The sequence below is a fragment of the Pseudonaja textilis genome, chromosome 1 (genome assembly GCF_049901715.1).
Source record: "Pseudonaja textilis isolate UNSWEBS1 chromosome 1, rPseTex1.2, whole genome shotgun sequence".
In the NCBI taxonomy this organism is placed as follows: Eukaryota; Metazoa; Chordata; class Lepidosauria; order Squamata; family Elapidae; genus Pseudonaja; species Pseudonaja textilis.
This window is the reverse complement of record NC_141990.1, coordinates 127183590-127205965: the sequence shown is the minus strand read 5'-3', so window position 1 is coordinate 127205965 and position 22376 is coordinate 127183590. Positions and strand designations below refer to the sequence as shown.

The window sequence follows — 22376 nt, the reverse complement described above, 5'->3', positions numbered from 1 at the left end:
TTTCAGCTCATTCTGATTGTCTGAAGACCACAGCTGTAGACCTGACTTAAACATAGAACTTTATGTACACTGAACAAATGAACTGTATTAATTGGGCGCATATATCAACTATCTGACACTTATACTAACAGTATTAATACAGCACTATTTGTTGGCCAAACTCTGAATTGGCCCATTCAAAAGCTGGTTTTGTTTTGTTTTGTTTTTTACTCAATGCAAAGAAGTCAATTTATCAGAATATGTTTATTCTGCATAGAAACAAAGACATGCCCCGGGACCCAAGTCAAAAATTGGGAGCGCCATTACACAAATTAACATAGTCTTTATAAACTTCTAAAGGGCATAAGTGCAGATCTTTAACAAGCAGTAGGCAACAAGCACTTCATACCCCTTCCAGTTTAGCATTTCAGGCCCCTGTCCTTTCCTTCATGGTTGATAAGATTGGCAGCTGAATATGCCAAACTTTCTAGCTAACATATCTGCCACACAAAAAAAGAGACTTAGAATTGACTGCAGCCTGTTACAAGTTCTTTGATGATGACAATCTTGCATGATGTTCCCAGGAATGTACAGGCAGAGAAGGAGACTCAAAAAAAAAAAAAAAAAAAGGAAACAGAGACAAAAATGGAGTTTAGACAAAAACGGTGTTTGAGCCAACTACATTTGTCCTACACATTTACTTAAAATGGTAGCCCAGTTTAAATGCCCAGCGATGACAATCTTGGAAGCTTCTAAAAATTATTAAGAACATAAACTAATGGTGTTACATTTAATCTACACAACAAACCAGTAATCTATTTTTCATCATATGTATGATATATGTTTTGTTAGGTATCTATTAAAACAAAAATAGGACTTTCTTGGCTTTTTCAATGTAGAGTTTTCAACAAGAGATTTCAGGGCCTGGTCATGACTTGACATACCTATGACTATTCCATAAACGAGAGATAATTTTCTAGTACACACAGAATTTTATTTTAGAAAGAGGAAGAGTCCAGTAATTTACATTTCTACTTTTCCAGACTCTAAAGCTTTCAGGCATAATAACTCATACAGTCTGATCATTCTTTCACTATATTCATACCATAGTTGCTATTACAATAATGATACAATAATATGTAGCTTGTCTACCCAGCAGAAATTTTCAGTTGTATGGCCAGTCCTTACATGGCTTGTTTTCATTAACCATTTACATGTTTGACACATTACACATTACTAGAGAAAGGATGAGGATTGCTTTTTTTCCTACAACAGCGTTTACTTGAAATATCAAAACATATCTCTTTTCTGCTTTTCAACTTGGAGAGGAAGAGAAAGCCTAAGGTAATAGTTATTTTTCAATTAGCCTGCCAGAATTTCCACGTGCAAGAATAAGACAACTTACTTTCTTTCTAAAAAGACACCGTATTTTCATATCTGTAAATTGTAGGCTATAAATTTTAGAATAGTGAAATTTAAAGATAGCATATCTTAAGAATGGAGACAACAGCCATACTGTTAACCTCCTTTTAGTAGCAGCCTCATCAATCAACCTCAAAGTCCTCCCTAACTCCAGTGAGCATTTGTAAGATAGTATCTGGAAGACTTCCTGCTCTGAACTGCACATATCAAATATGTTTTTTAGTACGAAGTTATCGTAGATGCCCACAGTCACCTCAGTGAGATGGTTGGCATATAAATTTAATAAAAAATAAATAAATTGCAGGCAAATAAGAAGAATGTCAGACCACTGCTGCATGATTTACTGCTTCTGAGTTTGCAAATAAATTGGTGAGCTATTCAATACTTCTCAATTTGAGTACTACAAAACATCATTTATGTGCATGACTGACTTTTCCAGGATCTGCCATTTTGCTTGCTAAAGAACTCCTGTTTAGTTGTTGTTTAGAACCTTTATACTCTGACCTTCAAAAAAGCCTTTCTGAGAACAGTTCGCAAATGAAAACTAAAAATACAGTAATACAAAATATATTTCTTTGCAATTCCCAGGGTACAAGTTGACAGCTGCCTTTGTGATTGTTAGTGCTGAGAAGCTAGTAATTTTATCCACATCTGATTATTGTACAAACAAGCAACAAATTGGTCTCTCGAGGCATAATTTAACGTTTGACCAAATTGACAGTATTCTGACACCCTGAGTGCTGCAAACTATACTGTTGATTCTCCACTTCTCTGATATTACGGATTCTGAAAGCATTGATGTGGTAGTATAAAAATAAAATGGAATATGCAGCATTTCCACTGTCCCTCATCATTTTGCAAACATATTCCATATTTTTTGTGTTAATTAAAGTTTTCTGGAATGAAAATTGCCTCTTCCCCTGCCTTCTTTGGTTCATTTACTAGCATCTAGAAAATAGTGAAGAGTGAATTTGTGAAGAAGTATAAATATCTCTATTGCAACTCGAGTAGACACAAGGCCCTTTGAAATGTTCCTAGCTTTAATCTATGTATAAAAGTGAAAGACCAGTCATGCAGCATCAAGAAATCTCCAGAACCATAAAGGCTACAAACTTGAAATTTGGCACATAGGTTCCTCTTGACTTCTAGGTGCTCGATAAGAAAGGACTTTTCAAAATGGCCATCCAATCATTAGTATTTCTTAAAACAGTAATTAACATGCTCTGATGCTAAGGTGTTCTAATCCCCCTCCCGACCTGAAAAGAACTCTGTTCCAACTGCCAGTTGCCTCAAGTTTCCTGTTATCTCACATTCCGTTACCTTAGTAACTCACAGCCATTTGCACCACTTAGGTGACCCGAGGACACAGACAAACCTCCAAGTTGCCTCAACGACTTTGTAAAAGCATGCAAACTACACTTCCAAACAGGAAGCTACTTTGGCATCAAAAGTTGTAGTATTTTTATTACCCATCATCCAGTCAGAGCTGAAGAAGCTCCTTGGATGAGAAGCAAAACATCTTCAATGAAAAAACAGAAAGTCCAGTTGCCTCCTGGAAAAAAAAACACCATTGGGACAACAGTTGGAGGATTGTATTTTACAACATTTTTGATAGATAGATGTCAGATAGATAGATAGATAGATAGATAGATAGATAGATAGATAGATAGATAGATAGATAGATAGATAGATGATGGATAGATGGAAAGGAAAGGAAAGGAAAGGAAAGGAAAGGAAAGGAAAGGAAAGGAAAGGAAAGGAAAGGACAGTGTTGTAGAGCGGCGGAATAACCTGAGGCAAACATGGAGCGAACTTCAGCTTTTATTTTATTGTAGCAATAAAGAGTTGCCGTGGCTGCCACGCTAACAAGGCAGCCAGCTGGCAGACAACAGCTGATGCCATTTGACAGCTCCCTTTTATAGCTGGCTGTCAAATGGCATCACCCAATAGGAACAGTCCGTGTTCCCGCTGGAAACATGGACCAGAGTGAAGACTTCAGCTCATTCTTTTCCGAACGCCGCACTCCTTTCCCCCAGAACGGAGCATGCATAGTCCTTCAGATAACTTGGGCACTTGCACAGGCGGCCAGATCTTCGAAGTCCTGATGAAGCTGCTGCTGGAAGGAACTTTTCAGCTTGTTGGGCAACTTCTGGTGCCAACGAAGCTGGTGTCTCAACTTCAGGCATCTCTGGGCGAGGGACAGATGGCTGTTCAGGTAGGCTTGCGTTCCTGTCAGATCCATGGGAAGTTTCTTTGTGCGCCGGCGGTTTCTCTGTTGCAGGAACGTCTTGAGGGCCATCTGCAGACGAACTCCAATGCCTTCTAAGTTGATGGATATGGCGGCGCCAGATGCGTCCATCTTGCAGTTGGACACTGTAAGACTTAGGACCAGTTACTGCCACAGTCTGCCCAGGCATCCACAAAGGGTGTCCCGCATAGTTCTGGGCATAGACCTGGTCATTCTCAGGAAACTCCCTTGCCTGGTTATTTGACCCTAGGGGCGTGACTGGGGTGTAATGCGGATGGAGTCTGTCTAGGGTGGTTCTCAGACATCTACCCATGAGAAGTTCAGCTGGAGACCTATTAGTAGTGGCACATGGAGTTGTGTGCTGGGTCAGGAGATACTTAGCGAGCCTAGAGTGCCAATCTATGAGCCCAAACCTTGCCAGGGCCTCCTTAACTGATCTGACTGCCCTTTCAGCTAGGCCATTACTGGCAAAGGAGCTGTAAGTGTGTGTCTTATTCCTAGTTTGGCTAGGAAGACCTCAAACTCACAGGAAGTAAACTGGGGGCCGTTATCAGACATGATGATGTCAAGGAGGCCATGGGTAGCAAATATCCTTGATAGAGCCTTAGTGACAGCTTCTGAAGTTGTGGTGGTCATCAAAGTCAGCTCTACCCATTTAGAAAAAGAATCGACCATCACCAGGAATGTACGCCGATGAACGGAATTACGCCCAGTAATCCTTGGTAGAAATATTTTAATTACATTTCCAATTATAACGTACATACAACATCACACTGATGTAATCTGAAATTTCATAAATCAACATAAAATATGTATGTATACATGTGTGTGTGTGAGTGTGTGTATGTATATATACCAACAGTTGGTGACAAGAAAATATTAAATCCAAGCAAATTTTTTCTCTTGTTGATTAAGGATTAGTTTGTTTTACCAACGCAGAAATAAAGCCTTTTCAAATAGAAGTGTTTGATTTTCAATTAAAACCATAAAATATTTTTTAAAAAACCTCTTGGGAAAAAAGGGTGAGATACACAGAATGCATTCGAGGAAGAAAGTCAAAACAGGCCGTGGATTGTGGAGCAAGTTTGAGATGCTACTCGTAGGAACTCAGAGGTATACCGTGTGGGTTGATCAGGGACTTCCAATGTTTTGCAGAAAAAAACATTTACTGAAGGGAGCTCAGTCCCTTCTGCAGAAGTTACACCATGACGGGATAGATGGGGACAAATTCTTTCCCTTCTCTGCTTCTTACCGATTGAACATAAGCTTCCAGGGCTCCCTGTATTAAAATGAGTCACTCTTTCTCTGCCGGATGGTCATCTAGCCACCGCGAGTAATGGGCAATGGGGGCCTTCCGGTTTGTCAGGCTTCGGAGGCAGCAGGAATTCGCGTTTGTGCGCAATCTCTGCTACGCTCGCTGCTGGAGTGCCTTCAATCCAACTGGATTAGGAGGCTATAGTTATCCTGTAGGGATAACTGAAGAGAGGGGAGATCTGGGCAGGGGTCGGGGGATATCGCACCCTCCCTTCCCAGCCGGCTTAACTCCCTTTTCCAAAGGTGGTGGAGAGATGGTCAGCAATGGCCGTCACAAAGAACCTCTCAGCCGGACAAGTTATGTGCAGGAGGAAGTGAAGACAGAGAAAGCTTTTGGCTGAACCAGGACAACAATTAACATCTGAATACCCTGGAACTTTGGCCTTTTAAGTGATATATTGTTTTCCAGAAGATCGTTAAGCTGCGGTGGAAAGTAAAGGGAAAGTTTTTTTTTCTCCTCACTTTCCTTCCCACGGAGACAGCAGATGGAAATCGGAAATACCTGCTTTGGCAGCAGAAGGTGTTCTGGAAATGATGCAGACCAGAATTAGCACCCTCCAGAGCACTGTTGACAGGATCAAAGCCAAAATTATTGACCCCTACAACAAAATCGTATCCCACATGGCACAGTTAGCAAGGCTTCAGGCTGCTTGTGACCTGCTGAGGAGAATCATACGGATCTTGTACCTCAGCAAAAGACTTCAAGGCCAACTTCAAAGTGGAAGCCGAGAGATCACCAAAGCTGCTCTCAATTAACTTGATTACCTTTCTCAAGGAATAGACCTTTCTGGAATTGAGGTAATTGAAAACGAACTGCTTTTCATTGCAAGAGCTCGACTTGAAGTAGAAAACCAGGCCAAAAGGTTGCTCGAACAAGGAATAGAAACCTAGAATCCTACTCAAGAAGGAACTGCTCTTCAAGTTTTCTACAATCTTGGAACATTAAAAGTTACAATCGCTAATGTGGTGGAGGGATATTGCACAGCCTTGGAGGAGAATGTCAGCAACGCTTTGGATTTTAAAGTTTTGACTCAGCCCTCTCAAGTAGCTAGAGGTGGTCCCGGTCGAGCAGCTATGCCCACCCCAGGAAATACCGCAGCCTTCCGAGCAGCTCTCTGGACCAATATGGAGAAATTGATGGATCAGATCTGTGTGGCTTGTGGACAGGTGCAACATCTCCAGAAGGTCTTGTCTAAGAAAAGGGATCCTGTGACCCACGTGTGTTTCATTGATGAGTTGGCAAAGGATGGGAGCTCTGACATTTTGTACTGTTTCTGGACAGCAGTGACTCAAACTCTGGCTTCAGAATTTCATAAAGCATCTGAGACTTCCATGTTTTTGAAACAGGCTTTTGAAGGCGAATATCCTAAATTGCTGCGGCTGTATAATGATTTCTGGAAGCGCCTTCAACAATACAGCGAAATCATTCAAAGAAATGTGATTGAAATCCTGAAAGAAACAGGATTATGACCTGGAAAAGCACTGAAAATTTCTTTGCAACCGTACGAAGCTGCCTATCTATCGAAGTCACTGTCGCGACTCTTTGATCCCATAAACCTGGTGTTTCCTCCTGGAGGTCGCAACCCTCCATCGGCTGATGAACTGGACAGCATCATTAAAATCATTGCAAGTGAGCTGAACGTGGCAGCTGTGGATGTAAACCTCAGCTTTGCGGTATCAAAAAACATGGCCAAGACTATCCAGTTATTTGGTGTGAAGTCTGAACAACTTCTGTCCACACAGGGAGAAGCCAGCCAGGTGATCGGCCTGTTAACCGAAGGGCAGAGACGAAATGTGACAGTCGTGAACTCCCTCTACAAGCTACACCAATCCATTCTGAAAGTGATCTCCAACCAAAGTGGATTTCCAAGCGCTTTGGAGAAAACCGTTCATGCTGCTTTGAAGACAATCCACGGTTTGATGGGCAACGCTGTGCAACCTTTGCTAGACTCTGTGGGTGACTCCATAGAAGTTATTATCATGACCATGCATCAGGAAGATTTTTCTGGGTCCCTTCCTCCTTCAAAAAGCCGGATGTCCTTTGCTCTCTGTACATGAGGGAGCTGCAGGGGTTCATCTCCAGGATCATGAACGATTATTTCAGGCACTTCGAATGCTACGATTTCGTCTATGACAGGACTGAGGGCCTTGCTCAGAGGGCCATTGAGGTCTTCATCCACAACGCTAGCCTGCTCCAACCTCTTGGCGAAGGCGGGAAAATGAGGCTGGCAGCCGACTTTGCTCAGATTGAGTTAGCCGTGGCACCCCTTTGCAGACGCATCTCTGACCTGGGAAAATCCTACAAACTCTTAAGATCATTCAGACCAATGCTCTTCCAGACAAGCGAGCATATCTCCAACAGCCCAGCGGTGGGAGACATCATTGCATACAGATCCGTCATCCAGTTCTTATTCACGAAGGCGCCAACCGAATTGAAGTCCCCTTTCCAGACACCCGGTAATCCGTGAAGAAGTCTTTCCATTAAGGATTTGGAAAATTCCTGGGGCCACACTTACGCCAAATTGGAGGCGCCTACATTTGAAAGCGCCCCTATGTGTTACAATAGTTTGTAGTTCAGTAGCTGTGTCATGAACAGGGAACTGTTGATAGGCCTGTGACATATCTAATTTTGTGAAAATGGTTCCTGGCTCAAAAGAACGTAGTAGGTGCTGGAAAACAGGGACTGGATAAGCGCTGATTTGTAAATATTTATTCAATGACATCTTGTAATCCGCACAGATTCTTACGCTACCATCTTTCTTCAGGGGTGTCACTATTGGGGTTTCCCATTTTGCGAAGTCCACAGGCTCTAATACACTGTTTAATTAATTTGTCAAGTTCCATGTCTAATTTGGGGCAGATTGCAAAAGGTACCCTTCGAGGCTTTAAACGGATTGGTACTGCCTGAGGGTCCAAGTTGAAAGATATTGGGGTTCCTGAATAACATCCCAGCCCCTCGCTGAACACATCAGCATAGTCATTAAACAAGATGTCCACTTTAGCATTTGTAATAGAGTGGATTCCGCTTATATGTAGGCCAAGGGCAGGGAACCAGTCTAACCCCAACAGGCTAGGGAGGGCACCATCCACTACCACTAAAGGCAAGTGACCTTTAAAATTTTGAAATTGTACAAAAAACTTGCCTTTTCCAATGACTGGGATGGTTCTGCCTTGGTAGTCATGTAGGGTTAACTGGCAGCCGTGAAGCTTCTTCTTATCCATTCTGGGAAGTAGTTGTTTCACAATGCTCCATGAGATGATGGACAGTGCTGAACCTGTGTCAACCTCCATCCTGCAAAGTTTCCCTTCTATAGAAACAAAAACACTGATTTTGTTAGAGCCTTTGTTAGTCAGCTTGGCTTGATAGCAGGTAAAACAGTCTTCAACTTGTTTTTGGAAATGTTGGGTTGTCTGAGGCTTTTGGGCAAAAGTCTTTCCTGCTTGACAGATCCTGGCTAAATGACCCTTCCTTTGGTATTTTAGACAAATGGCATTCCTGAACTTGCAGGATGCCCTGAGGTGGTTTCCCCTACAGCTTAGACAAATGGGCTGAGGCTGTGGAGGTAGACTGGGGTTTGGCCTGTTCTCCCCTTGACTGGTTTTTTGCTGCCTGAGGCAATTTACATCATTAGCCTCTTCATAGTCTTCTTCTGAGGAGGCTTCATCGTAATGATGGCTGAGCTGCTCTGGCTAATTGGATTTCCCTGAATTTCTGCTGCTGAAAGTGCTGATAGTTCAGCAGCTTGAGACTATTTAATTGCTAATTTAAGGGTTAAATCCCCTTTAGCCAATAGACGCCTTTGTAGCCTTAAATCCCTGACTCCACAAACTAGTTGGTCTAATAATATGTCTTCCAGATAGTCTCTAAACCCACAATGCAAGGCAGCTGTTCGTAGGGCAGCCATGTACCCACTAATAGTCTCTCCCTCAGCCTGAATCCATCTCCTAAAAGCATGATGCCTGGCAATTCGGGATGGCTTAGTGGAATAGTGGTTGGAAAGAATTTCCTGCAATTCTTCCCATGGAACAGTCTTAATTGAACATGGAGCCAATAATGCCGTAGCAGTGTCAAACACTGTGGCTCCGCAAAAACTTAAAAAGTAGGACTTTTTCCTATGGTCAGAAATGTCAGCAAGGTCTATGGCATCTAGGAAACAGTCAAATCAGTTTCTGTAGGACTCCCATGTTTCCGCTGTTGGTCTGAAAGGCGGGGATGCAGCGTTCGAAGTCATCTCGACTCAGTGGTGCCGGATCTTTTGAGGAAAGCTGAAATTTGTGCTCGCGAATAGTGACAGTAGCTCTTAAAGTGACATTCGGCTCAGTAGTGACTTCGGCTCTTTTTGTAGTGGCTTTGCTCAGCGATTCCTTGCCCGGTTGCCTCTTATATGTATCCCGCCCTCGTCGCCAGTGTTGTGGAGTGGTGGAATAACCTGAGGCAAACACGGAGCGAACTTCAGCTTTTACTTTATTGTAGCAATAAAGGGTTGCCACAGCTGCTGCGCTAACAAGGCAGCCAGCTGGCAGACAACAGCTGATGCCGTTTGAGAGCTCCCTTTTATAGCCGGCTGTCAAACAGCATCAGCCAATAGGAACGGTCCGTGTTCCCGCTGGAAACACGGACCGGAGTGAAGACTTCAGCTCAGTCTTTTCCGAATGCCACAGAAAGGAAAGGAAAGGAGGAAGAGAAGGAAAAGGAGGAAAGGGAAAGGAGGAAGGGAAGAAGGAAAGCCCGGGCTCCTGCATAGCCCGATCACATTGTTTCATTGCGAAGCATGGGTATCCAGCTAGTTAATACATATGTATGGGACAGAATATGAAATGGCCTTTTCCAAACAACATAAATAAGTTATTATGTCCATATGTATGCAGGTTTGTGTAAAGGCTTTGTGGGTTTTCCTTACAAAACCCGCAATGAATGCACCTAAAGTAGGGACAAGTTTTCTGGTTCCTTCCCAGTCTTGTTTTTAAATTCAGATAACATCCAAAACACAATCACATCATGATTTGTATTTCTCTCTCTGCGTGTATTTGCCCTAATTCTCTATACAAGATGTTCATGGTAGGATGGTTTTCTATATGCAACTTGCAAATGTAGATTTTTTTTTTAAGAAAGTAATATTGTGTGATTTAATTCATAACATTGAAAATATTATGGATACAACGCTCAGTAATGTTCTGTTTTTATACTATACATATCTTCAATTAACTTGTAGAAGATTTAAAGTTTATATCATATTAAATATTCCATTCTCTCAGGGTGCAGTTGTGGCAGTTGTTTTGTTATTAAAATGATTAAAATTCCTGATGTTTACATTAACAATCTACCAAGAATTTTGAAACTAGAAATATTTTGAACTATTACTCATACCTCACTAATTAATTTGTATAATTGAGGACATATAGGGAGTAGGACAATTCAGTTCAGATGCTTCATTGTTATATCAGAAAGAGTTACATAACTGCCTGATTGTTTTAAATTATTCTAATCATTTAGGTCTAACATGTCTATTAGTACTTTAAAACATCTACATATTTACATTTAAATTTCCACATGTGCAAATGAAGAAATAAAAATGGCTGTTAGCGATTTGAAGCATCTGTCATTTCCGAAAGAAAAGTGAAGAAGAAAAATATCTCTTTAATACAGAAGTAAAAAAAAAAAAGATTAAGTGATTTCCCCAGATGTCTGAAACAATTATGTAAAAATAGCTATGTTTATCTAGTTTATTATCCTAAATGGCATTATCAGTGGTGAGCTGTACATATTTTAAAATTATCCCACAATGTTCTGGCACAAAAAGAATGTCTTCATCTTTTCTCTCCGTTGTTCTTCCTTAAAATCTTTACGATGGAAGTTATGGCTGCTGGATCATCTGGTAAACAGCACTATCCATAATAAGATCAGGAACCATCCTGGCACCGAATGGAAACTAACTGTGTCTTTCTTATCACCAGATGTCTGATGGGTTACAAGTGGGAGAAATGCTCACTCTGTCAAAAGCACAGAGATCGTTTAGATCTCTTTCAAAAATGCATTATCAGACTGTGGCATGACATCCAATCAGTATGTGTGAATGTTACAATAGAGATAGAATTTTGTGGTTTCTACTTCGTATCTAGACTGCCTTGAAGGGCTGACATCAGAAATCTGCAGGGGTTGGACTTTGGACCTTGGTTTAGATTGCATATTCATACCTGCAACATTTTGCAAATATTGAAAGGAAACTTGCCTGTCCGTAGTGCAGGAGACGATCCTTCTGCAGCTGCTTATCTCTCATAACTGATTTCAGAGCACTTCAGTCAGTAGTTTAGCTGAACTTTCTTCTTTACTGCCCAAATCTATTAAAGAATATCTGCCTAGAATATCCAGTCATGGTTGTCAGCTCTGATCAAAAAGGTGAAACTTCCCACTCCTGTGAATCTCAGGACGCTCATTTATGTTTATCTTTTGGGAAGCCTTTTGAATGCGAAGGACATGAGATTCACTCTTCTCCTGTATCTAGGTCAAACTTTAAACTGCCAGAATGAAGCCACCTTCTTGGCTTTGCCAAAAATAAGTAATTATCAGTACATGTTTCTGGTAGTAGCCAACATACCAGCAGACGGGCCAGACTGGTATGTCTCTCAACTTTCACATAGCATATTGTTGTTCGCTAAGAATCTCCAGTTGAGCATATTGGTTTTACATTAGGAACTCCAACTCTCAACCTATTCAGGGTCCTCCAAGTTGTATAAAGGAGATTCATTCTTGTGTACCTTCAAAAATGAGATTCAATATCTCTATAGGAATAAAAAAAAATGAGAATTATTATCTAAATTGCATAATAAACCAAATAATAATTAATCCAAATTTAGTAATAGCAGAATCCTCATGGCATGATAAAGTAATGATCTAGTTCTACTCTACTAGAAACATTTGATAAAGTTCTGACCACAGTAAATCAGTACTGCCATAACCTCCCTGTCTGGGTATTAAATCCTTGTGTTTCTCTAAAATTGAAAACATAAAGGGAAAATCTTTACAGCTTCTGAAATACAACATTCATGGTTGATCATTTGACTGCAGCTTGTGGATTGTAGTTCATCAGTATTTGGAAAGCCATAATTTCTTCACCCCCACAGTAGTTAGAGTTTCATTCTACACATCGACATTACACAATTATATACAATAATAACAAATTTGCAAAGGAGCAGCTTTATGTAATTTTGTCATGTTGAATCTGTTCTTGGGAAAAGTAGGGCTCAAACTCAGCTAACATGTAAGCTTGTACAAATATTATCAGATTGACTTCTTTATCAGCAACTTAGCAATATTGTGAACTATCTCAAATAAGTTTAGAAAAAAAATCAAGGATTATCAAATTTCTTTAAAGCACTATGGAAGTTACATTCTAGAAAATATTTAAGAAAAATTTAATTGCACTGTTTTTGAAATATAATGCTTCATTTTTTTCTCGATGTCTAGATCATTATCTAGTGATACAGTTAATTTTTGTTACAGTGGAGGTGGAGGTTCAATTCAAAGTAATGCTAAAGGTTTTATTTTGTTTTTTACTTTTTTAATTTCAGGTTTGGATTCTCTGACAGGGCATGCATTTGCAGGTAAAGTTACAGTTAGCCTGGAATTATGTTGTATATGTGTGGTATAACGTGCTGTTAAATGTACTCATGTGTGTATGCAGGATTTCTTGTGTTAACAATCATATATTTTGTATTGTCTGTGAAACGTGTCTGAATAAATATTTTGAACAAATAAATACTGACAATTTATCCGAAATCCTACAAAATGGAAATTGATAATTTTTTACTACAAAAGTCAAATTCTTACAATATAATTCTTACCATATAATTTAATATTTGAGTACTGTTTAAAAGTATATGCATTAACACACAATTCACACATATATTTGAAAGCTAGGCCATTCCATAAGGAGCAGTACCATGTCAAATTATTTTTTAAAACCTAGAAGCTCTCCAAATAGTTTGGTCATTTCACTGATTCTTGTTTGTGTTTGCTTAAAAAAAGTTCAACTTTATTTATTTTTAAAATTTCTATTTTCTTTATTTGATTACCGTACTTGTTGATATTTGTGATTATCTTGAATTTGGTTTCAAACTCAATTAATAAAGGGGGGAGAAATGAAACATTTTTTTTTAATCTCCATCTACTTTTCTACAATATATTCACACTAATCTGTATCTACAAGCTTTGAACTGTTTTGGATACCTAGGTACGAATAAAACAGCCGTAAATAGTAAGTAGAGGACTATTTGTACAATCAATAGCCCAAACCATCACTGCCATCATAGTCAAAGAATGTCCCAGAGAATGAAAAAAGGTCAAAAACCAAAATAGGAAGAGAAATAAGCTCATGAGCCCTAAACAAACAGGGATAAAGGTAAACAAGGTAAAGTGATTGTTCTTCCCTCACTACTCCGTGTGCAGTTTGATATGCAGTTAAACCCACCTATCCTCCAATAAAACAGACCATGTCTGTAGATCTGGATACCTTAATAAAGGAACAGGATGGGTGAAACTAGGGAAAAGTAGGAATACATTCAATAAGAACCCAAATACAAAATAAGCAGTGTTGAATTGCTGGTGAGCATAATAATTAATAAATACAGATAAATCTAAATCTCACCAGTGATGCTATGTGTATGTCTTGTGGATTTTTGTCCTCAGATGAATGTGTGTCACTAATTAGGCTGGATACTTCCTGGTGCTTCTATTTCCTCCAAATGCTAAAGGAAAGGGGATGCACTTGTTTATGGGTGGACGACCCTTAAAGGGCTGGGCCTGGGTCAGTTTCCAAATAATGCAGATTGCTATTTGGCTCCAGCCATTAGATGGAGCCAGAGAACAACAACAGTATATACACAAATCATATCTGGCAGCACGAGTTATGACCTTAGGAACTTAGAGTCTCATGGGGAAAAATATTTCAAATTCTTGTAAAAGAAAAATCCATTTGGATTTTGTATGCTGCTTTAATGTTATACAGTAACTTCATGAAATTGGATTTTATAGCCAAAAGCAAATCCTTAAACAAGATAATTTAAATTAAAACTTGTGGAAGTGGTCAGCTAGTTTAGCTTAGAGCAGAATATATTGTTAATTGGATAACATGGGATTGAAGACAACTGACAGCTTCATAAAAATAAGGTAGAATGAATATATTTCCTAAAATAAATTTCAGGAATATATTTCCTGAATTTTTGATCATACCTGATTTACATCCATAATAGAAAAAGTAAACTTTTCCCTCTTATTCATCAATATTCACATGTGTGCAATACATATACTATGGTGAAATCATCTTCTATCATGTTAAAAGCTTGTAGATCATTTAGGGTTTTTTTTTTTTTTAAGGGAAATATTCTAGATTCTCGTATGCCTTTCTCCATATCCCAAGCATAGTTCTTCTTGAGGAGGGGTGTCAAACTTGTGGTCTCACGTTGTTGTCATGTGATGTATTGTGACTTTTTCCCCCTTCAGTAAAATGGGGGTGGGGTTGGCCAGTGGGTGATGCATCTGTTCTTGAGCATTCAAACAGGTCACATGAAACCCATTCAAGTGGTACAGGTTACCCAGGTGCTATCCATCTATTGTTTAACTGAAACACAGTTTACAGTGTGTGGACATTCACACTGAATTAAATTTAATTAAAATAGGTTCCAAACTCCCTCTGATATAAAGAAAAGAGCAAAGGACTAGAAAGTCCATTGTCTGCAGTGGTTCATTCATCACACAAGATGCTGATTTCATATGCTGTCTAAACTAGGCCTTTCTTTACAATCTATTCATTAAATAGCTGAATAATTTTCAGAGAGTATATTGATACCTCTAATAGAAGCACTGTAACTTCTAGTAATATAATGATATATTACCATTTTTAAATCCACAATATAAATTCATTTTAGGCGCTGCTTTGATGTTTTGGTATCTTAAGCCAGGGATTTAGAAATGTGAACCATATTTAATAAGAGCTGGGCTTGTAATGCATATGTAAACTAGAATCCTCTAGTTTATTACTGTAAATATATTTAATAACTTTATTACAATGAGGTTATATTGACAAATTATAACTTTTAATACTCTTCATAAATTTGTTCTTGGTTTTAAGAACTAAGAAACATGCTATAGTACAGTTGCTGTAATGACCCACAAGGATAAGTTAGATTTGCTAATTAATATGCTACCTAATTTATGTCAGGCTATTTTGTCTATAAGGCCACCAACACACCTAGCAAATAAAAACATCTTTTTTCCCAAGCTTTGCAGAAGAAGAAAAAAGAAAAGGTAATGTTTTGTAAGAATGGAATGAGCACAACCATGTTCATGTCAGTCCTGCTGATGATAAGTCAAGAAAGCAGGTAGTTGCAAAAAAAACACAAAAACATTGGTGATTGAAAACCATTTGACTTTCAAAGGAGGTGGCATCTAGCAGGGATTTATATTGCCGGACCCCCAACGATTCAGAGAATATGGTTGGCAACAGGTTCTCTGTTCTAGTTTAATAGCATCTTGAAATTAGCCTGGGAATAAATAGGCAACTAAAAATAGAAGCTAATGGTATATTATAGAAAGGCTATAGAAAGAGAGGAAAGATAATGATAGGGTATATACAACAATAGCCAGCTGTTTCTTTTCAAAGAAAAAATGCAGTTGTCATCATAGCTGAGATTGACAGCAAGCGCTCATGGCCAGAGTGTCCACATGAAAATCCTAAATTTCACCTAAATTGGAAAAAAAATCTACATCTAGCAGACTCTCCTAGTGAAGAGGTGAATAATTCTATCACACTAGGTTACTGCAGCATTCTTTTCAAACAAAACAGAGGAATAAAAAGGCATTAAAAGCCAATAAGGCCATTATGTATTTTATATATATGGCTGGCTGGAGAATTCTGGGACTTGAAGTCCACAAGTCTTAAAGTTGTCAAATTTGGAGACCTCGCCTCAAGGAAACTCTGAGCAGCCTAGAATCACAAAAATAAAGCCAAAGAAATCAATTACATAAACAAGTTAACAGTCCAAAACACTAAGGTGAATGAAAAGATGGAAAGGGAGGGAGCAGGATAAGGGGGGGATCCATCGTTGATCAATCAACCACCTCCACTGTGATATTCCTCCATTGGCAGAGTCATGCATTTAGGCTATTCCGGCAGGTCAGGAGGATTGGGGCCAAGCAGCCTGGGCCCATATCATGAAGGAGCTTTAAAGTTAGTTACCAACAACTTGAATTGGTACCCAGAAACAAACTGGCAGCCAATGCAGCTTGCAGAGCAGTGCTACTATATGGGCCATTCTTGGGACCTCAAGAACTGCCCACATTGTCATGCTGTGTACCAGCTGTAACTTCCAAATGTTCTTCAAGGGAAGCCCCATGTAGACCGTGTTGTTACAGCCCAATCATGAGATGATTAGGGTCTGAATGACTGAATGCAGCAACTACAGATCCAAGAAAGGCTGAATTTGGCACACAACCTGACGTAGCGCAAAGGCTGTCCTAGCTGTGATTGCCACCTGCTCTTTGAGCAAGGACGGTGAGTCCAGAAGAACTCCCAAGTTGAGGACTGGATCCATCTGGGGGAGTGCAGCCCCATCTAGTTTAAAAGATGCCAAAGTCCCAGATCTCAGTATCCTTTGCACCCAAAGCTGTTCAGTCTTGCCAGGGTTCAGTCAAAGCCTATTGTCCTCCATCCAGGCCCCCACAACCTCCAGGCACCACAGGAGGGCAGCAACTGAATCACTTGGATCATCAGGAGTGAAAATATAGAGTTGGGTATCGCCAGCATAATACAGATACCTCAACCCATCGTGGCAGCAGATCTCACCCAGCAGCTTCATATAGATGTTTAAAAGGAGTAAAAGAGTGTACCAAGCCCTGTGGCATGCCACAAAAATAGGCCGAGAGCTGGGCCTCTCACTCCCAAATAATACTGACTGGGACCAGCCATGGAGACAGGACCTGAACCAGCACAAGACTGTGCCGCCCTTGTAGCCACCCCAAAAGGATACCATGGTCAGTGGTATTGAAGGCTGCTGAGAGGTCAAGGAGAGTGAGGATGGTTGCATTTTCCCCATCCCATTCTTACCAAAGATCATCAACAAGTGTGACCAATGCCATTTCTAAATCCTGATGTGAAAGGGTCCAGTAAATTCATTTCATCCAGGACCCTTTGAGTAGTTGTCAGGCTACCACCTGTTCAACAACCTTCCCTGAAAAGGGGAGGTTGGAAACTGGTTGAAAGTTGTCTAGGCAGGTGGGATCCAATGATGGGTTTTTAAGGATGGTGGGAAAACCAGGGTCTCCTTAAAAACTTCCAGAAATGGCCCCTCCACCAGAGCTCAAATATATCTCGAAAGATGTAGGATATTGCTAGCACATTACAAAGACCTTGATTTTGCATAGTCTATAGTTGTTACGTTGCTTGTTTTAAAGATTTCAAGCCATCATTTCACACTTATTATAAGGCATACTTAAATTACAGATGTGACAGATAATCTGTGAATTGTTTTTGATTACTTGCCTTTCTCCTTCTTCTTTGAGTTGTATACTAAAGTACAGCTAATCGTTTATTAGCTTTAGAAAAGTGGTATTGGGTTCATCTGCAGATCCTGGTAACCGTGAAGAATCTGCTCTCTCTAGTTCTTCCTTCTTCCTTTACTGTAGCAATAAGGTCATTGCTGCAACTGCTCCATTGATCTTCTGCTTTGTGTTGTGAATGGATTTACCAACCATGATACAATAGCTGTTATTGGAGAAGTCTGTCCACATTAGGGAAAACCATCAGCGTTTTTTTTTTCTGCACAGAAATTTGGCTTAATGGGGGGCAGCAGCTCTATTATGGGTCTGGGAATTAAGCGATCACATAGCACATTAGAGAGCCACTGACAGCAGCAGGCAATCATGCTCATGTACCATTTATTTTAGTGAGGGGATTCACCCAGCTGCGGTGATGCCAGGAGAATCGACTGGGTGTGAACAGCCACTTAGGTCTTAGTCATTACTGTTCCACTTCTAGGTGATTCTTAAGCAACAGTTCCTCTGCTAGGTGAGTTTTAAATAACTGTTCTACAACTAAGTGATTCTTAGCAACTGGTTCATTACTAGGTGAGTCTTAAGCAACTATTCCACTATTAGGTGATTCTTAGCAACTGTTCCACTACTAGGTGATTTTTAGTGACTGTTCCACTACTACGTGAGTTTTAAGCATCTAAGTAGGAGCCTGATATCTAAACCAGCCACTAGCGAAGCCATCAGCTCCGATTATTCTTATTTAGGGCCATTGTTTCAAGGAATGATATTGCACCTGGATAGTACTAATTAAGGAATGCGGTGGCTCAGTGGCTAAGATGCTGAGCTTGTTGATCAGAAAGTCGGCAGTTTGGTGGTTTGAATCCCTAGCACCGTGTAATGGAGTGAGCTCCCGTTACTTGTCCCACTTCTGCCAACCTAGCAGTTCGAAAGCATGTACAAAATTGCAAGTAGAAAAATAGGGACCACCTTGCTGGGAAGGTAACAGTGTTCTGTGCACCTTAAGCGTTTAGTCATGCCAGCCACATGACCATGGAGACATCTTCAGACAGCGCTGGCTCTTCAGCTTTGTAATGGAGATGAGCACTGCCCCCTAGAACTGAAATCAACTAGCATGTATGTGCAAGGGGAACCTTTACCTTAGTACTAATTATAATCAGTACTATAATCTGCCTATTTTTAAAGACCAAAATGACTTGGGCCAGGACCCCTGAAAGAATGCCTCCTGCTGAAAGATTCTCAATGCTCACTAAGTTAATTTGGGGAGGTTGCCTCCATTGTCAGCCAAGTCATCTGGATATGACTTGGGATCAACACTTTTCTCTGGTTTCCGTGCATTTGTGAAATTCGCTGGAGAAAAAAAAAGTTCTTTAAGAAAGCTTTAAAATCAAATCTCATTCAGCTGACCTACAATAGCTTCCTTGTCTGAAATAATTATCTCACCAAAATGATCCTTTCCTCTATGTTAATATAAGATTTGATCCTTTTTACAGGATTTCATATGCTTCAAATTGTTATATTTTTGGTACTTCTATACACCACCTAGGGACATGGCCTAAAATTCTAATACTTCTATAAATACAATTAAATAAATAGAGGGACAAAACCGGGCAGTTATCAAAGATATGGAAATGAGGCCCTGACAGCTATAATGCTTTTTCTATGTATCCATGGTATTTGCTGCATTGCAAAAAGAACAAAAATTGGTTTCAGCGATTCCACAATTAAACGAAGATACATGGATGGCATTTGGAGCCTGTAATGATTCCCAGTATTAATGTCTGTGGAGTTTAATTAGTCACAAAATATTTTACATGTTTTTAACAGCAATAACCTTCTGAAATATAATACAGATGTTTTATTCTGTAACAACTAGTTCTATAAATGCTAATTCCAAAGTTATGCAGTGTTTCATTCTGCTTCATATAACATCGAACAGAGTGAAATAAAAGAGAGAGACAAAGATCCCAATTTTTACTAATGGAACCAGGAAGATCCAGGTACATATGGACCAGTCAGCATGACCTGTATTCTGGGCAATTTCTTATCAGCGGTAATAGAACAAAAGAATAACAGAATAACATAGTTGAAAGGGAAATTAGATGCCTGCTAATCCAACCCATTGCTCAAACAGTAGACCGTATATCTACTTAAAAGCAGTCAGTGATGGAGCACACACAATTCCTGGAGGCAAGCCATTTCACTGGTTAATTGTTCTCACAATTTCTCCTTTGTTCTAGGTCGCTTCTATCCTTGATTAGTTTCCACCCGATGTTTCTTATCCTGCTTTGGAAAATAGGTTGATCCCCTCATCTTTGTAAGAGCCCTTCAAATATTGGAACAGTACTCTAGTGTTACCTCTAGTCCTTCTTTTCACTAGACTAGACATACCTAAATCCTGCAAACATTCTTCATATGTTTTGGCCTTCAGCCCTCTAATAACCTTTGTTTCCAGAGTCTCTACATCTTTTTTATCATATGTTGACCAAAACTGGATGCAGTATTCTAAATGTGGTCTAGACTTTATAAATTCGAAGGCTTTACAAAGCGGTACTAATATTTCACATGATCTTGATTCTATTCTATCTCAAGAAAGATAACAGGAACAAACACAACTAAAGAAAAATCAGTTTGACAAAGTTTCTCATCAAAGATATAGCCCATGATATGGCAACCATGGAATAAGAGAACCTATTCTTCTAGTGAATGTTTATAAAATAGAAAGCAAAGAGTAAGGATAAAGAGAAAATTTAAAAACAGAGTTCTTCAAGGAGCTGTGCTGGGAATGGTGCTTTTTAATTGGTTCATAAATGTTTTTATCTTAGGGATAAGAATGAGCTAACTAAATTTGTTGATTATTTATTTATTTATCCCCCCTCCCCCCCTTTTTTTTTTTACAAATAACTCAAGGTGGTGAACATATCCAACACACTTCCTCCTCTAATTTCCCTCACAATGACAAGATCATTGATGATCCTGATTGGAAAGAGTTTTAAAACAAACTAAGAAAGAACTTGTTCACAGAACATAGAATTAAATGGTCAAATTCATTATTATAAGTTCTGGTAGTGGTCACTACCTTGAAGGAATTTAAAAGACGAGAGGATAAATTCATGGATTAGAGGTTTGTGGATGATTATTAATCATGAAAAAAAAAATCAATGTTAGCTCTAGATTGGAGATAACATACAGGTGGTCCTCAACATATGTTGATAAGTGAGGGCAAAAATAAAGAAATTATTTGGAAAAAAATAGTCCAGTATAGATATACCAATTATCTTTCATTACTATATACAATGAATAAACATTTGAAATGTCATGATATCTCAGGGTTGCAGAATATTATATAAAGAACAGGCTATTTCTTGCTTAACACAAGACATTTATAAAATATTTACAGAAGGCTGGCCCTGCCTTCTTTAGAAATGTTTTATATTTTGAAACCATTATCTTTGCAATGAATTGATTACAGTCATGCTAATCTGTCAAGATAAAATAGCATAATACGGGGTCAAACATTATGTGCAAAACTGAAAAGTATTATAAACCTAGAAGCAACGTAAAGTCTGATTTTTTCTGATGTAAAAGTACATAATTTAAGTTCCTAGGGCTGTATAACACCTTTATTCTTCCAGAGCCTTGAGTATAGCCTCAAAGGTCCTCCAAAAATACCTACTGGGTTGTAATTATTCAATTACTTATTAAATACATGGGGAGAAATCCCATTAATTGATTATGCATTATAACTAAATAAAATCAGAATTATTGCTTTGGTCCTATTAATTTTTGTATTCTGGCCTCATCTACTTTTTCACTAGAATCTAGCCAAGGAATCTATCAAAGTCTATGCTCACTGAATTTAATATACATGGTATCCTCAACTTATGACCACAATTAAGCCCAGAATTTTTGTTGGTAAAATTGAGACAATTGTTCAGAGGTTTGCCCTAATTTAGGACTTTTTTTGCCATGATGTTAAGTGAATCACTGAAGTTGTTAATAACACAGTTAATAACAGTTAATAACACAGTGGTTAAATGTATCTGGCTTCTCCTTCACTTGAACCCCATTGAAACTATTAAACAAACTCTTGTAAGTCATGGACTATCTGTCTGCCCAAACATATTTTGAATTTCTGATAGGTTGATCAAGATCAATGTACATGGGGGGTTTTCCCCTGTTTTTTTGTATCATATGAACGTAGTGATGGGTAACTTTACAACATTACAGGGTGCAAATTTATACAGTTAATTTATGTAGAAATTGAGAAAGTCAGAGGATAATATACAATTTCTTTCTACCTAAGTGCATTCATTAAGACTATTGTTGGGAAGCAAATCCTCTCCTAGCACATTTTAGTGTACTTAATTTTGACAGAAATTACCAGGATCAGTAAGATGCAAAGGGAGAACAAATAATCAGTTGATATGGAGGGGAAAACATTTTAATTGTGACAGTTTTAGTGTCACATCGGTCATAATATAAACTTCTAGAACGAGGAAGTATCAATTTGGTCTATGTAGATTAGGGTGACAATGAAGCATTTAGAATCTTAGCTGAAATAAGCTTCCTGTTTCTATGGGAACCATCATTCACAAATGTTCTATGCAAAAACTATAGCTGAAATGTGCGTGTATGTGGTATTGTTTTAAATATGAACCAGTCTGAAGCATTGGCTTCAGCGGTCAATTTTTCTCTACTTAATAAGAGGCAAATATTGGAAACCAAAATGTTTCTGAGCCTATTTGTATTAGACATTAGATAGGAAAAACACTTTCTCTACCCATGGAGGGTACATTTTCTAAACAATGAACACCTGTATGTGGATTATAATCTGAAACCCTCACTTTTTTAAATTATTCATTGTAA

General features: G+C 39.0%; 1 protein-coding gene and 1 pseudogene across 1 annotated transcript in view; both read left to right on the top strand.

The window, feature by feature from the left end:
* The window catches only part of DLGAP2 (DLG associated protein 2), a 241772-nt gene that overhangs the window by 82060 nt on the left and 137336 nt on the right, over positions 1 to 22376 (top strand). The window contains exon 2 of the mRNA XM_087916459.1: positions 12533 to 12565. The gene's annotated coding sequence lies outside the window, so the exon portion shown is untranslated. The remainder of the gene's footprint in view (positions 1 to 12532; positions 12566 to 22376) is intronic.
* On the top strand, positions 4686 to 7431 carry LOC113455288 (conserved oligomeric Golgi complex subunit 5 pseudogene; annotated as a pseudogene).